This window comes from Rousettus aegyptiacus, unplaced genomic scaffold, assembly GCF_014176215.1.
Source record: "Rousettus aegyptiacus isolate mRouAeg1 unplaced genomic scaffold, mRouAeg1.p scaffold_m13_p_12, whole genome shotgun sequence".
Lineage (NCBI taxonomy): Eukaryota > Metazoa > Chordata > Mammalia > Chiroptera > Pteropodidae > Rousettus > Rousettus aegyptiacus.
The window spans coordinates 54,074,804-54,093,315 of NW_023416287.1; the positions used below are offsets into that span (position 1 = coordinate 54,074,804).

General features: G+C 36.3%; 1 pseudogene; it reads right to left on the reverse strand.

The window, feature by feature from the left end:
- Positions 1-343: 343 nt before the first annotated feature.
- On the reverse strand, positions 344-462 carry LOC118610393 (annotated as a pseudogene).
- Positions 463-18,512: the final 18,050 nt, after the last annotated feature.

Consider the following 18,512-nt stretch of genomic DNA (forward strand, 5'->3'; position numbering starts at 1 on the left):
CCTAGGTTTCCCTACATGTTAGTGAACTGAACTGTTGAAATGGCTATATGGATGTCTGGGAAGCTGCTGGTCATCAATAATGATTATAGAAACTAGACAACATACAAAGAACTGAGAGGCTGTGAGAAACTGGTTTAGCAATGTTGTCTTATTCATGCTTTATTTTTATAAAGCAATTTAGAATGGTGAAATATTAGAAATAAGCTAAATATTAAACATGCTATAGTGTATAAACCAAAGTAATTTATTTTTTAAAAAAATTTTTAAACAAGGCAACCCTTGGTTGACCTCACAGATTGCAAGGATCTTGCCAGCTCACAGGCCCTTATTTTTTTATTTTTTACTCCTACAGCACCTGTTCTTCCTAGGTGGTTTCCCATCTGAGTACTAATCAGGCCCGACGCTGCTTAGCTTCCAAGATCAGGTGGGATCGGGCTTGTTCAGAGTAGCATGGCTGTAGACTAAAACAAAGTAATTTAATGCAACCAATTTTATCATGTCTACCATGCTTAATGCATAGAGTTAACAAAAAAGAGAAATATTATACCTATATGTCAATTATACCTCAATAAAAAAGAAAAAATATAATACCAATTTATCTGAATGTAGCGACTACATAAAAACATAAGAATGTTGAGACCTTGAGAAATCTTAAAACCATTTTTTCTAAATTATCTAAATGCCTAACTAGTATTTTATAAATAAGAGAAATGCTTAAAATCATTTTTGTATAGCACAATCATAAATACTGATTTTAAATGTTAGTTTTGTCATAAGTTTTATTTCATTATGACTGTTTTTAGTCCTCACTGTTGTGCATGCAACATGCTTATCTCCTTATAATTTAAAAGCATAGTTATTGGTTAATATTTATTTACTTTGGACATACTGCAGAAGATTGGCTACTGACATCAATTTCACCTGACTTGAATATAACTGTGATTTATGGAGGGCATCTTTTTATGAAATAGCAGTATTGTATGTTAAGGGCTCAGGCTCTGGAATTACATAGACCTACATTTAAATCCTACATTGCTATTTATAAACTATATGACCTTGGGAAACATCATTTTTCTGAGCCTACTTTGTTTTTTTTTTAATTGTAAAATAAGATTAACAATAGTACCAGCTTTATGGTTTTGTCGTGTGTGTGTGGTGGGGGGGGGGCGGAATTAATTAAAGCAATACATCTGAAGAACTTAGCACAGAGAAAAAAGTACATGTGATCTATGATGATACATGAAGATGTTTGCATAGGCAAAGCTCAGTTATACAAAATAATAAGAGAAGCATGTAGCAGAAATGCTATATGCCTCTCAATATTCATTTCTCCTTAGTTTTTAGCTGGCACAAGCTGATAAAAATTTCCCACTCTCCTCTGCATGTAAGACAGTCTCTTTAAGTGGAGGGAGGCATGAGCATTTTTTATTTTCTTTCTTGTACTGACGTGAAACACATGTGTGATGCCTGGAGCTCTACCTTCCATATTTGGCTTTTAGGTTGAGGGCCACACTTGGAAATAATGGCATGAAAATATAGAGGCAATATGGATTTCTGACTGCCTCAATCAGAAGCCACATAACCCATACTTAGAGGAAGAAATAAACTTTTAGCTTTTTTAAGCCTCTGTTAGTTTGGGTTTTTTTTTTCTTTCTTTTTTCTTTCTCTCTCTCTTTTTTTTTTGTTTGTGTGATTGAATGAAATCAGAGTACATAATTGCTTTTTAAGTCAAAAAGCAGATTTTATTTTACTAAGGCTTTTCTAAAAGCTCCAGAAACATCTTTGTATTAGAAACAGAAACCGACCAAAGGAGAAGGGCTAAAATCACGGCACAGGTGATACTGAACAAGCTGGAAATGAAGAGTGTTCTAGGAAAGTAAATTCATTTCTAATGATATGATGGCAGAGTACTTCTTCAAGTAAAACTGAGGAGAGAAGAAAGGAGGGGAAAACCTACACGGAGCTAAGAGGTAGCCACAGGTCGGATGAGTTTGGCAAGAACACTCTGTAAAGCATATGTCTAGTTAAGGGCCTAATTGTGACTGCCTGTGTTTCTTTCCTTCCTTCCATAATGTGTTTGCCTTTATTTCTGGGCCTTAAGCAAAAGGCCTGGTGGGTATGTATTATTAGGCTCTGATTAAATAGGATGGCTCCTGTTTATTTTTCTTTCTGTTTACAGACTTTTTGCAGCAACAGCTTCAGTATTGAGAAAAGGCATATATCTGTTTTTTTTTTTTTTTCAAGTATCTTTAAGTTGGGGTAGATGAGCTGCTGTAGGCAAAATAATGCAGGCATTGCCACTAAGCGTGAACTGGCTGTCAACTGAAGTCTGGTTATTATGAAAATCAATTCCACTGAAAGATCAGAAAAGCTTTAAAATTGAAAGACAATTGGAGGATTATTATAAAATACTGAGTTTTATTTGTTTGGAAATTGAGTGCTGGGACTGAGAGATGTGGAAAATACACCAGCTCTCTTATTTTTTTCTTGCCCTTGTTTTGTTTAGTTTTCTTCTTTTAAACACATAATTAGGCTGAGGATTTAAACAGAGCAAAAGTGAAAACTAGCTGCAATACTGGGTTCTTCTGTCCTTTCTTTACCATAGGTAAATCTGCCTACCTCGGCTTCAATGGATGAGTCGTAGTTTGGGTTTCCTTTCTAGCTACTTTGTGGATCAATAGTCAATTTACAGCTTCTGGGAAACAATACGTACAATAAAAACAAGGCATTATGCTTTTTCTCTTCAACATTCCCTCCTTCTACCCTTCAAAAAAATCCCTATACGTGTAGAAATGATATTTATTCCTGATATAATACCATGGACTCTAGGTCACTCTATTTGTGTTTTTATTCAGAAGTGATTCTCCAGGGTACCTAAAATTCAAATATTTTCACACACACTTGAAGAATATTGATGGAGAAATTTAAGCAAGGGCATAAGAGTTTTATAACTCTCAATGATAGTGTATCTCATTCAATCTTTTTAAAACCCAAGGGCTACTTCTTTTTCTTAAAAAAATATCCTTATGTTTCAGTTTTCCTCAAAATAATGCCCTTTGTGGTCCCAATTTCTCATTTTCAGTTCATGCTACTGTTTTTATACAGTGAATTTCAAGTTCTAAGATGCTTTATCAGCGTGAACACATTTCAAAATTTTCTGATTTCCTTTTCTTTTTTAGAAAAAGAACTTTTATTTGGGAATTAAAAAATATCTCTTCATGTAGATATGATACATTTAGTTCTTTTGGTTATTTTTTTCTGGTGTACATCATAGTGATTCAATATTTCTATACTAGTATGGTTTATGTTTTTTTCATTTTTAATTATTATTTTTTCAATTATAGTTGACATTCGCTATTGTATTAGTTTCAGGTGTACAACATAGTGCCTAGACGTTTATATAACTTACAAAGTGATTCCCCCTCAATAATTCTTGCACCTGACACCATGCATAGTTATTACAGTATTAGCTGTACTTTACAACCCCATAATTATTTCATCACTACCAATTTGAACTTCTTAATCCCTTCATCCTTTTCACCCAGCCCCCAATAGCCCTCCCATCTGGCAACTATCAGTTTGTTCTCTGAATCTTTGAGTTTATTTCTGTCTTACTTGTTCATTTATTTTGCTTTTGAGATACCACATACAAGTGAAATTATATGTTATTTCATTTTTTCTGACTTATTGTACTTAGCACAATGTACTCTAGGTCTATTCCTGTTGCTGCAAATGGTAAAACTTCATTCTTCTTTATGGCTAAGTAATATTCCATCGTATATCTGTACCACTTCTTCATTCATTGTTTTTTTTTTATTCATTTGTTTTTTGATTGGAGCATTTTATCCATTTACATTTAAAGCAATTATTGATAGGTATTGCCATTTTGTTAATTTTTTCAAATTATTTTTATAGTTCTCTCTTCCTTTCTTATTCTCTTGCATGTTGTCAATTCACTGCAGTGTTGTATTTGGATTCCTTTCTCTTTATTTCTTAATATCTCTTGTATATTTTTGATTTGAGGTTGACATGTGCTTCATGTATACCAAGCTATGTTTATAGCATTCTATTTTAATTTAATAGTTGCTTAAGTTCGAACATAATCTATAATCCACCATTTTTACCTATCCCTTCAACATTTACATTTCTATCAATATTTTTTACTTCACTTGTATGTGTGTGTTTCTGTGTATTTCTTAATTTCTGTTGTAATTATACATTATCATCCTACTTTTGCTTTTTAACCCTTGTATAACCTTTAGTGTTGGTTAACCCACTGATTTTATTGTGTTTACCTTAGTCCATGAGATTTTTTTCTTTGCAATATTTTCTTATTCATATTTTAAAATATATTTGCTTCTTCTTAAAGAAGTCCCATTAATATTTACTGTAATACTGGTTTGGTGGTGATAAATTCCTTCAGCTTTTTCTTGTCTGAGAAGCTCTTTATCTGTCCTTCAATTCTACATGATAGCCTTGCTGGACAGAGTCATCTTTGTTGTAGGTCCTTTCTTTTCATTATTTTGAATATTTTGTGCCAATCCCTTCTGTCCACCAAACTTTCTGTTGAGAAATCAGCTGACAGTCTTATGGGAGTTCCCTTGTAGAGGAGCTCCCTTCTTTTCTCTTGCTTCTTCTATGCCGGAGCCCGGAGCCCGCGGGCAGAGATGGAACAGCACCTAAAAGAGGGGGGTGAAGCCTCAGAAAAAAAGAAGACGAGAAAACGCTTCAGGAGGGCATACAGTCACTGCTGCAGCCCCGAGTTTATTTAGCACAGCCTTTATATAAGTTTTTGAATACAATAGCAAAGCACAGAGTACAATACCATAGGAATGCCGGCATTTACATAAGTTCCTAAATATCCTTCCCTCAGGGTACGAACATCCTTCTTTTCTGGGCTGTCAAACATTCCACTATCTTAAAGGATTTCTTTAGGAGGCAAACCTCCCCTCCAGGGTCAGTAACGTTTAACTCCACACCCTGCTTCCCAGAACCATTGTTTAAACAGTCTCAGCGCTGCTTCATGGCTATCAGCTACGTGACTTCTTCAGTGTCTCTTAATGGCTCCCAATACTTTTAAGACTCTGTTTTTCTCTTAAATCTTTGGCATTTTAATTGTGTGTCTTGGTGTGGGCCTCTTTGGGTTCATCTTGTTTGGGAATTTTGGCATTTCTGGACTTGTATGTCTATTTCCTTCACCAGTTTAAGGTGAAGGAAACCTATTTCTTAAGATAGATTTTCAATTCTTTGCTCTCTCTCTTTTCCTTCTTGTACCCCGTGATGAGAATGTTCGTATGCTTGTTGTTGTCCAAAAGCTCCCTTAAACTAGCAATATTTTTTAGACTCTTTTTTCTTGTTGCTATTATGATTGGGTGTTTTCTGCTGCCTTGCCTCCCAAATCACTGATTTGATCCTCTGCTACCTCCAATATGCTGTTGATTCCCTCTAAGTAATTGTTCATTTCAGTTATTGTATTCTTCATTTTTGACTGGTTCTTTTTTATGTTTTCTATCTCTTTTTAATATTTTCTATTGCTTTGCTGAAATTTTCACTGAGATAATCTATTCTTTCCCTAAGTTTATTGGGCATATTTATAACCAGTGTTTGACTTTGTATCTGGTAGATTGCTCATCTCCATTTTGTATAGTTCTTTTTCTGGAGATTTGTCCTGTTCTTTCATTTGGGAAGTGTTCCTTTGTCTCCCCATTTTGGCTGCCTCCCTATGTTTGTTTCTATGCATTAAGTAGATCATCTAGTCTTGGTAGAGTGGACTTATGTAATAGGTGTCCTGTGGGGCCTAGTGGCACAGTGTCCCTGTTCACTTGAGCTGGGTGCTCCAGGAGCATCCCTTGTGTAGGCTTTGTGTGCTTTCTGGCTGACCTTATAGAGCAGGATTTACTTTAGAGGGCTCAGGTGCTTGCCAAACCCACCCTTTGGGTGTGTCGTTTGTGGTGCTAATTGGGTGCTGCTCTTCTGTGGTCTGAAGCCAGCCACCTGGTGTGTTGGTACTGGTGCTCTGGTGCATGCCGAGGTCAGTTGCTGCCTGTGTTCAGCCTGGGGCTATCTGGTAGTAGCTACAAAGTAATCTTCAGTTGGTTGCTGCCTGTGCTCGTTGGCACCTGGGAGTGGTTATGCTCCGAACCAAGGCTGGTTGCCACCAGTTTCAGTCTTGAGGCTGCTTAGCAAGAGATACAGAGCACACTAAGGCCAGTTGCTGCTTGTTTGGCATTTGCGTACCTTTAAGAGATTTTATGGAAGTTGCGGCATGGGCCCATTCTAGACCCTTTTGTGGTTAGCCTCTGAAAAATGTTTCAGCAGGTTGTGTGAATTTGGTAAGGTAGGATCTCAGAGAATCATCAGGGTGGAGAGAGCATGGTTTTAGCCTGATTAATGGAGACTCAGACTTGGTGCCTGCACCCATAAGCTGAGCAGGAGGAGGGCTAAACAAAGGAATAATGTCATCCTCTGGCACCAGAGAGAGCTGCCCCTTCAGTCCTCACCCTGAAGCCAGACAATTTGGTTTCTTCCTGTATGTCTCTGGTACCTTTTGAACTGCTCTCCCTTAACAGGAGCTTAGGATGAATGTGAGTGAGTCTGTGATCAGATGCTTTAAGACTGGGATGCCAGCAGCTCTTCTCACTTGAACTGAGTTCCTGCCAATTTTCACAGCCAGCTATTGTGGTGACTCCTCTTCCCAGCACCAGTACTCTGGGCTGAGCAGCCTGGTGTGGGGCTAGGCCCCATTGCTCCTCAAGAAGGACCTCTGCAGTTGAGATAGCCCTCAAAATTCTTAGCCACTATTTGTGGGTGTGAGACTAGCCTATTTCGTGTCTCTGCACCTCCTACTGGTGGTTTCTTCTTCATATCTTTAGTCATAGGAGTTCTGTTATGCAGTCTTCAGGTTGTTCTCAAGGGTGGGTGTTCTATAATTTAGTTGTAATTTTTATGTAGTCATGGGAAGAGGTGAGCACAGTTTTTACCAACTCCACTATCTTGATTGGAAGTTCTCTTTTAGTCCTCCAAAGAGCTATATTTTGGGAAGTGGTTTCAGGATGCATCATCTCTTTAGAGAAGTTCTGTTTGGAACCAAGATTAGTGAGTAAGACAGATGATCAGCTTTGAGAGGAGTAGCCCAAAATGTTATTTCATGTGAGGATAATTACAGTGATTTTATCATCTATGTCTTTCAAGGTATAGAATACTAAATATTTTAAAGTATTTTTACAGAAAATGAAGCTATGCAACTCCCCATACTGCATCTGAGAGAAGATATGGCATTTTATAAATAGCTACATGACATCTACATTACTTTTTTTGTAAACTGAAAGCATTCTTGGCTTTTATGATGGTTGCATATGATCAAATATAAATAATGCATTGAGTTTTGTTTTTCTCTGTGATTGCCTACTTTGTTATGCAGAGAAGGATTTCCACTATAGTGTCCCAGATTCGAACTGCACAATTTCTTTTGGTAGCAGCTGCCCCCAGAATTACATGAGCTCATTGAGAATATTCATAGACTATAGAAATCCTCACTCCCTATGATTCATAGAGATAAAATCTTAGAACTTTCTCCAAGTACTTGCTCATCGAATATAATTTAATATGCATTGTCACCGGATTTCTTGTTTTAGACAAAACTTGTCATCTAACAAATCTTCGTATCCTTGATACATTTGAACAAAGAAGATATTTTAATCATCATTTGGAGATGAACAATGTTGAATTTTCATAAAAAGATAAAACATACAAAAAGGCTGGGCTAACTTTACCACTCAAACATGAGTTGTACAAAGTTTTAGCTTTTTAGGTTCTGTAAGAATCCTATGTTGGCCTCGGTCTCAACTAGGTTCAGGACAAGGGTTTGTTTCACAGGTTGTGTAAGAAGAGACTAGTCTTTGAAACTATAATGTTAAGTCAGGTAGTAGACAGCATTAAGGATGGCTTATGGCATAATGCTTTATATTTTGCTTTTTTGTGTGTATGTGGCAGAATAGGCTCCAGAATCCAGAACAGTGCTAGGCTGTAGGTACAATTACATAGCTCCTGCCACGGAGATTGAAGAAACACAGGACAGGAAAGTAGGTTGGTGGTGATACTTGTTGGGATTTAAAATGATGGTGGAGGTGAATAAATAAATGGCTTCTTTGCCTCCCCCAGCCCAAGTCTGGATCAAGATGAAAGAATCAAGTACATGTAGATTAAAGCGTCAGATTTATTACTGACAGCACATGGGTTATAGAAAGTGGCTTATATCTGCAGACAAATTTCATTGTTAATACTCTCCTGCATTAAATCCGAGATGGATTGGATATAGGAGGTGAGGAAAAAAGAGGAAGCAAGAATAATCTCTAGGTTTTTGGCTTGAGCATTTGGATAGATGCTGGTATGTATTAAGATAGAGAAGTAGTGGGTTTCAGAGAGCATGGGAAGAATCAAGAATTCTGTTTTGGTTATGTTAAGTTTGAGATGCCCATAAGATCTCCATGTGGACATGCCAAGGAGAAAGTTAGTCTTTGATCTAGCAAGTTGTGCTAGTTCTTTAAGGTTAGATAATTCACAAGGTTCAGCGAATAACGATTTCAGAGCTTAAAAAAATTTTATAAGGCATATAGTTCATTTGATCTGGATTCACATTGGTGCAAGACTCATCGAGTATAGCCAACATTACCAAGATTATGACCTGGGTTGTCTGATATCCAGACCTTAATTGTGCAGAACTTAACTGTTTTTCAGTTACAAATTTTCAGTGGTTACATTCTCTTTACATACCAAATTATCTTCTAATAAGCCATTCTAGTCACTATTGGAAAGTACAGAAAGCAAATGGTGCTTTAGGGATTCAAAGATGCAATAAAACAGTAGGAAGGAATGTTTGTTTTTAATTCTTACTTCTAAGGTAGTTTCTTCATATTCAAGGGACCATTCCTGGAATGTATTGAGTTTACCCCATGAAAACTTTGAATTTGAACCATTCCTCTCTGTACAACTAATTAGCCAAATGTTTAATTACTAATTACTCTTTGCAAGATATTGAACTAAACATAATATCCTTAAGAGCATTCAGACTTTAGTCAGATGCCTAAATAAAATTTAAAGACTAAGAAGAGAGAGGAAGATTATAAACCAGCTATGAATAAAGTGTTTTTGGTACACGTGACTACTGCTGTTAAGATCTGTGCCTGAGGAAGACCTGGATGCTCCGGTGCCTTCTTCTCCATCTTACATTGCCTATTTTATAGGCAAAGTCAGGAGAGGCTAGTTGAAAAAGCAAAAATAAAAGAATATTTTTTTTACAATAAAGAGAAAATTCCAAGACATTTTAGTGTCAGAATGATGACTGAATTAGAGGGAGATGAGCAATTTAAATGCTTGCCTTCATAAATCTCACTCAAAAGGGAAATTCAAGACAGTTTCATTTAGAGACAAGACTACACCAATCCTAAGAGACAGGCCACATTGATACCAAAGTGACAAATGCAATTTCAGCTACAAGAAAGCTCTGTCATCTGCCAACTGAGCCAATGATTTGGCTAAAATGTGGAAATGAGTAAAGAATTGAAATGAAAGCTCTAGCAGGAAAAAAAAGTTTGCAGAACAAAATCTGAAGTTATATCAAGCCATAATGTCAGATTAGTTTCTCCCTTAATTGCATCTAACTTTGGCATAGCATATAATAGCGCCTTGAATTTTATACTAACTTGTTAAATAGCTATTTTTAGGGTAGAATATGAAACTTTAACAAAGAATGGAAACATGGAAAAGTGCTGTAAAGTTATATTACTTGCTTCTGTATAGGATTAATAAATGACATTTAATCTCTATACTAGTTCAACATCACTGTAGGTCATTTGTATTTGTCTTTATCCAGAATACCTGTCCTAGATTGAAAGCTACATGTCAGAGATTTTGCCTGCTGCCAAATTGTGAAGCAGTCACAGCTTTTGTTGTTGCCATTTCCTCTTCACCCTCTTTTGAGTATCAAGAGCCTCATTCATTCATTAATTTATGCAGACATAAAACATTTATCAGTGATGGCTATGTGCAAGACACTGTGTTGATTGTTAAGGGAGTTGCAAATTGAGTGAGGTAAATGGTGTGATAGATGTATACAGCAAGTGCAGGAAAGTATGAAGGAGAAAGAAACTAACTTGCCTATGATTCTCACAAAATTGATTTTTATCTGCACTTCGGTGTAATTTCATTTACTTCTGACAACTAACAGAAAAATAGCCTAAAAAATTGAGACAAAATACAAATTGTTGGGGATGCTGTTAATTGCCTTTCTCATTGTACTTTTATGAGGATCCCCAGAAGGTATTCCCATCTGCTTTTAATTCTAAAAATAGTTGTACTTTCCCCAAATAATTGGTAAAATTTTATCATATGGAGAGTGAAAATAATGTAACTACTTAGCAAAAACCAAACATAATATATAGGTAATTTCTGTATCTGTCTGTATATCTATCATCCATTTATCACCTATCACCTTAGTCTTGACTCACTGAATATCTTCACATGTTTGTCTTTCATTTTTACTTAAAGCACAATATATCTGTAGAAAAGTACCAAATGATAAGAATAAAGCTCAATGAGTTTTCACACAGTGATTTCACACTGTGTAACCACATCTGGTCAGGAAATAGAATATTACCAGCACAGCAGAAGGCTACCTTGTTCTTCCTCCCAGTTACTACCTGGCCCCTCTTCTAGAGGGAACCACTGTCTTGATGTCTATTACAGTAGATTAGATTCACCTGTATTTGAACTTTATGTAAGTGATACATGTGTTTTTTTTGTGTGTGTCTGCTTTTTTCATTCAACATTGTCTGTAAGATCTATCCAGGTTGTTGCATGTGGTAATAGGTGGTTGTATAGTATCTGTTCTACTGTTGATAGACTGTTTTCAGTTCAGGGCTTTTATGACTGGTGCTTCAATGAACATTCTTGTATATGTATTTTGGTGAAAATACATATATACTTCTGTTGTATAATCTGAGGAGCAAAACTGCAGGATTGTAGGGTAGATGTTGTCAAAAATTTCCAGTGTTTTCACACCAATTCACGCTCTCATATTAGTGCATTCTATCTACTCCATATATTCACCAATATTTAGTCTGGTCTATTTTTTTTTCTCATTTTAGTTATATTGATGGATAGAGATTGATATCTAATTGTGTTTTGAATTTGCATTCATCTGAAGACAAATGATGTGTACATTTTCATAGGCTTATTGGACATTACATATGTGTGTGTGTGTGTGTGTGTGTGTGTGTGTGTGTTGCTCCTTCTCCCTTTTAATGGTTTATGCCTACATTAAAGTTGGGCATCTTGCCTTTTTCTTATTGGCTTAGAGGTGTTCTTTTCATATTGTGTATATGGAACCTTTGTCTAGTATATTTATTGAAAGTAGCTTCTATTACTCTGTGGCTTGCCTTTTCATTTTCTTACTTTATAAAGGAGTTTCTAACTTTATAGAGTCAATTTTTTCAATCATATATAAATCCTGATTAAAAAATCTTTGCCTATCCCAAGTTCATGAAGGTATTTTACTGTGGTCATTACAGGACCTTTGTATTTAAACCTATAAAATTTATATGTACAATCCATCTGATACTGATTTTTGTGTTTGGCGGGGGTAGGAATCAACGGCCATTCTTTTTTTTACACATGTATGTCTGATTAACCCAGTACTATTTATTAGTCATATTTTCCTCAGTACATTGTCAGAAATTAAGTCACTAAATGTGTATGAGTTTGTTTATTTCTTATTCCATTAGTCTATTTATCTATCCTTCTGCCAGTACTATACGATCTTATTTGTAGCTTTAGATGTCTGGTAATGTAAATATATATATATATATATGTGTGTGTGTGTGTGTGTGTGTGTGTGTGTATGTATATATATGAATATATACAGATATATGTGTGTGTACATATGTATATATATTTGGACTTAGAAAAAAAATATTTTGGACTTAGAAAAAACTTTATTATAAAAAGAATTCCCAAAAGAAGCATGTTAACTCTGACACATTTAACAGATTTGATTAAAACTTGTATGTCACAAAACTCGAAATATCAACCAAAAACAGCTTTGTGTGCTTAACTGCTTTTAATAACAAAACTTTGAAAAAGGAAACATGCAGAAAAAGGAAACTGCTCCACAATTTGGGAGCCATTTAGGCAAGCAAATGCTTAATATTAAGACAAAATACAGCATTAAAAACAAAGATCCTCAAATTAAAAAGAATGCCTGTTTAAGTCTTTGATATGCATTTACTTGTATATGAGAAAACAATTATTTTAAAAGAAATCAAATCTTCCTTCTAATGTGATCTGTCTTGCCTTCATTTTGACTGCATACTCCTCACACTACAGTACTTCATCTACACCAAACCAGTGTTGGTCAATATGACTAGCTTACCATGAAGTCCTCTAGGTCCCATTTCACATAGTCTGTCTACAACCCATTATTCCCTTACATGTTTGCACAGTCTTCTAATTGAATATTACCACTATAATTGAGCTAGGGAATTTCAGGTCTCCAGAAATGATTATATATACACATACTTCTGTTTTACTTCACAGTTTACAATGTATAGCAGGTGATTATATAACCAACTATAGGATAAGCTGACTATTAACTAGTGAGACAAAACATCAACTTTGTCTCCAGCAAATGAAACAGACGCACACATTTGCTGCCATTTAGAGGCAGTGTTTACTCTAGTGCAGTCCTGAGGGCTCATATCACTCTAGGTATGTTAAATATATAATCCATAACATCGGACATAAAGTACAGGAGGCAAGATAAGGAATGCCCTGTGCTCATGAGGTGCCAGTGTCACATACGTAAAGAAAGGGTTACTTTTAAAGTTTTTCAAATAAAGTTATTTGATCATGTTTGCCTTGTCGAAATTATTACCATACTAGTTCATACTGAAGGTAAAAACAGTAGTTAGAAATTCTTATTAAAAACACATTTTGACTTATTTGAAAGTTTAGTCGAAGCTGTTTGTTACCACTAATTCTATTAAATTTTTTGTCAAATTTAAGAAGTCTGTAGGATAACACAAAACCAGCCCTGGTGAAGTAATTACAGTTTGGTCTTCAAAATCTATAAAAAGTGACAAAGAAATATAAAAATATCATGAGTTAAAATCCTTAAAATATTTATTTTTTTTAATTTTTAATTTTTTTTATTTTTTAAGTTAAATTTTAATTAGTTTCAAGTATACAGTACATTGGTTAGACATCTATATAGTTAGTAAAATGATTCCGCAATTGCTTCCTCCCTCCCCTGACCCTCCACCTAGCTAAAGTATTAATGTTAGTTGCATTCCTTATGTCATGCTTCCCATCCCCGTGAGCATCCATCAGCTACTGCTTTGACTTTAACCCTTCACCCCATTCTCCCAGCCCTCAAACCCCCGCTCCCCTCAGTTCATCATCAAATTGTCCACTATATTTGTGAGTCTGTTTTTGATTAGTTTGTTCTTTTTATTCCTTAAAGTCTGCATATAAGTGAAATCATATAGTGTTTATCATTTTCTATCTGACTTAAATACCTTCTAGATTCATCACAGTAATATATTTTTCCATTCTCTTCTTTTTCATATGTAGGGGTCTTGTTTACTTCTCCTTTCAGCCACTCCATTCCTTCACTGGAGCACTTAATTCATTTTCATTTAAGGTACTTATTGATAGGAATGTAGTTGTTACCATTCTTTATTCCTGTTTTTGATACATGTTTTTACTTCTTAAAGAAGTCCCTCCAACATTTCCTGTAATTCTGGCTTGATGGCGATAAATTCCTTTAGATTATTTTTGTCTGGGAAGCTCTTTATCTGTCCTTCAACTCTAAATGATAGCTTTGCTGGATAAATTATTCTTGGTTGTAGATCTTGGGTCTTCATCCTGTCGAATATTTTTTGCCAAGCCCTTCTGTCCTGCATAGTTTCTCTTGAGAAATCAGCTGCCAGTCATATGGATGTTCCCTTATATGTAATTATTTGTTTTTCTCTTGTAGCTTTTAAAATTCTTTTTTTTTTGTATTTAACCTTTGGCATTTTAATTATGATGTGTCTTGGTGTGGGCCTCTCTGGATCCCTGATTTTTGGAATCTTCTGAGCTTCCTGGGGTTTTATGTCCATTTCTTTCAACAGGTTAGGGAAGTTTTCCATCATTATTTCTTCAAACAGCTGTTCGGCATCTTGCTTTTCTTCACCTTTGTCGATCAGATGAATATTTGAAGCCTTAATAGTATCTCATATCTCCCTTAAATCATTTTTATAGTCTTGGCATCTTTTTTCTTGCCATTCTGATTGAGCGTCCTGATTGGCTTTCCTGTCCTCTAGATAAGCATGTAATCCTCTTCTTTATTTACTTTATTTATCCCATTTAATATACTTCTCATCTCGGATAATGTGTTCTCCATTTCAGACTGATTCCCTTGTATAAGCTCCATCTCCATTTTTATCTCTTTGTTGGTGCTCTCCACACTTCCCAAAAGTTTATTGAGCATCTTTATAACCAGTGTTTTGAACTCTGCATCTGTTAGATTACTTGCCTCCATTATATCTGGATCTCTGTTCTGTTCTCTCATATGGTTTCTTTGTCTTCCCATTTTGGTTGCCTTTCCGTGTCTATTTCTATGTATTAAGCAAAGCTCCTAAGTCTCCTGGCCTTATTAGTGTGGATTTGTGAAGTAGGTATCCAGTGGCACAGTCCTGTGAGGGGTTCAACTGCAGGCCAAATTTAGCCCAAGCCTGTGCCCCTACAAGGCCACCTGTCAAGATTCAGCAAGCAATCCACAGATACTATACTTATAGTTGCCTCAAAAGGCTATACCAGAAACCAAGGCCAGCTGCTTCCAGTGTGAGTCTAGGCGCTGCTCAGCAAGGATATACCTGGATGTGTCTTGGTTGGGGCTCGAGTTGGGGGAGGAGGGGTTTCAGGGAATCCTCTGGGGAGAGCGACCTCTATTATCCAGTTCGATGATGTCACAGCTATGGCAGCACTATGAGGGGTGCACTGATAAGAGGTAAGGCTCAACAGGGAACAATGGATACCGACAGATCTTCTGTACCTACAAGTCTTGCTTTGGTCCTTACTCCGACAATATCTCCCTATAAGTCCCACACGCTTCCTGCGCACAGCCTAACAGGAACTGGTGCTCAGAGCGAGCAGGTCTGTCACCATGAAAATCCACTCGCAGACATGGCTCCTTTAAGAGGCTTCTGCTGCTAGTGATGCTGTCACCGTCTCACACAGCCACTTGGGACTGGACAGCTCCGTGTCCTCGCACTGTCCTACCTTCTGCCATTGCAGGGTGATTTCTTGGGTTTCTCCATAGTCGTATGGCTTATTCATCTAGCTCCCAGGTGATTTTTCCTTTACTGCTCCCTGTTTCCATCACATCTTCGATTTGGTCACCAGAGGGATGAACAGAGCCCCTATCATCTACGCCACTTTTTTCCTCCATTCTATTTATTGTTTTTAAATGCCACATGTTTGAGACAGTGGAAACCAAAGTATCCTGTTTTGAATTCTTGCTTCACTTGTATTTCACAAAAGTGCTTTAGAACTTGATTTGTAACACCTGCGTAGAGTGTATAGCTAAAAAGAAGCCCTGTGAAACCAAAGGCCCATGGAGTCCATTCCCATGGCCAGAGTCTAATTCCAGGCTAATATGCTCGCCACATGCTGAGCACATAGACATGCCCAGGAGTGCTCAGGGACAAACACACACACACACACACACACACACATGCATAAGGGGGTCAGGCATCACGGTGCCTTTGTCATTCATTTCTGAAAGAGCTGCTTCAAATCTTGACTCTATTTGATAGGCCAAAGGATGCTACTCGCATTTATTTGGTGACAAACTGTTTTCTGAAATCCTTACATCTGCCCCTTGGTTCCTGACATAAACTGCCATTTCTAGCACTACATTGTCAAACAGAGCTGTTTTGAAGCTCCCAAACTTGATTACCACCTGACAAAATGCTTGGTGATGTTCTTTACCCTTTATGGTCAGAAGCATGTTCAATTTATCTGACTAGCCACACTACATGTAGAGGTAAACTACCAGTTGAGACCCTGATTTTAGTTTGGCCAATATGTGGATATATTCATATGCAATTACCCAGGATGTTAAAAAATTAGTAATAAGAAATGTAACTACTCTGCCATGTCAGCTGCTAGATAATAATCTTAACTACATAATATTTACAGATGTAGGTTTTTAAAATATAAACCACTTTTCTAAGATGTTTCATATGTTTTATCATTCAGCTGGCATATGAGCCATTTTGCCTTATTTATTTGGAAAAAGTATTTTAAAATATGACCTTGACAAGTAATTTTTTGTTAGGTAAGGGATGAGTAAGCTATCCAGCTATTACCAACTTCTAGAATTTAAAGTTAACTCTTTAAATAACTTTACTTAAATCTGTGGGCACCAAGCCTAGCTGGCCCAAGGGCTGGCTGTGATCCAAGGTGTGACTGTTATCCAATGCCTAGCTGACCCAAAGCCTGACTGGTTCAAGGTCTGGCTGGTCCAAGGTCTGGCTGTGATCCAGTCTGGTGACTAGGAGTAAGACCCCAGATTTAGAAAATATGTAAACATAATTCATCTTATTGTATCACGCGTGTGTGGCTGTAGGCCACTACTGTACTCTGCTATGTGAGGAGCTATGTGGTCCCCTAGAGAGCAGAAGGGGAACACAGAAAGGGGAGCAGAAAAAGTACACATAATACTGTGTGCCCCTGCAATAGACTGCTCTTCTAGGAACAGAAGTGCGCTCCGCACAATGAAGTTGGTGCCTGCCATTTTGTTCTCATGTCTGCCTCTGGTGCATCCTTCTAACTGGGTGTCTCACCATTGAATTTTCCCTTCTCAATCAGCAATATTGCTGATACTCGGTGTAGCTGACATGATCCGCACGGCCCTGACAAAATCTTATTCTTGCAAACTAATTGCTTTAATTATAAAGCGGTAAAATTGGGTTCCAAAATGTAAAAATCCTAATAAGAGTCTCTATTTGCAAGAGTAAAATGAAAAAAAGATGGCTAACTGTGGAGTAAAAGCTATCTTGAGGGTTTTGTTTTTTACCTCCCGTAAAACATTTAGAAACCAATAAAAAATTTTGGATCTTATTAGACTCCCAAAATAAAAGTTTTTAAAAGTATTTTTGTTTTTGTTAAAAAAGTTTCTAGAGATAGAATGCTTGAATAAGACAAACTACTACACAAAGAAAAAAGTACCCAGTGCTATTGCTAAGTTGGCAACAATAATTCAAAGAAATTGAGCTACAGAGTTTGATTTGCGTGCAATTAATATGAAACTTCTTTTTATTTTATTTATTTATTATTATTTTTTAATGTAGATTTTTCTAAAATTATGATGACATTGGTTAATGAAACCTAGTAAGTTTCAGGTGTATAATTTAGCAGTAAGGCAAATATATATTGCATCATGAATATGAAACTTCTTACCAGGATAAAATGCCTATAACAAAATTTAAGTCTCATGTTTTGCAATGAAATAAGTGAAATTAACATAAGGATATTTTGGATTGGTTTAAGGTCACACTCAGAACTAAAGAGAAAACCTTCAAACCTAGAAAGCAAAATGGGAGCTTTTATTAGCTGCTTCAGTCTACCATGTCTAAATAGAAATAGTTTGGATAATGACTACCTCAACAGATGCTTCGTTTCAAAATGAGTACAAGAAATTTATTATGAAAAGCCCACACCTATTTTTTTCTTCTCTGTTCTATTTCTTTGTCCCACCTTGTATATGCTTAAGTTTAACAAAAATTACCCTTGCAACTTCTCGTAAGAGCAAAAAAGTAAACCTGCACATTTTTTTAAATAAATAGAACAAAAAAAATCATCAGATTTGTATGGAAGCACAAAAGACCCCAAACTGCCAAAGCCATCCTGAGAAAAAAGAACGAGTCTGGAGGCATCACTCTGCCTGACTTCAAATTATACTACAAAGTGACAGTAATCAAAATGGCATGACATTGGCAGAAAAACAGACACACGGACCAGTTGAACAGAATTGAGAGTCTTGAAGTAAATCCACATTTATATGGGCAAATAATCTTTGACAAAAAAGTCAAAAACAAACAGTGGAGAAAGGAAAGCCTCTTCAATAAATGATGCTGGAAAAAGTAGAACGCCACCTGCAAAAGAATGAAACTAGACTGTTGTCTATCACCACACTCCAAAATTAACTCAAAATGGATTAAGGACCTGAATTAAAGACCTGAAACAATAAAATACATCGAAAACAACATAGGAACTAAACTCAAGGACCTTGGACTTAAAGAGGATTTAATGAATTTGACCTCAAAAGCGAGGGAAGTAAAAGCTAAACTAAATTAATGGGACTACATCAAACTAAAAACTTCTGCTCAGCAAAAGAAATCATCAACAAGGTAAAGAGACAACCATCCAAATGGGAAAATATATTTGCAAGCAACACCTCCGATAAGGGC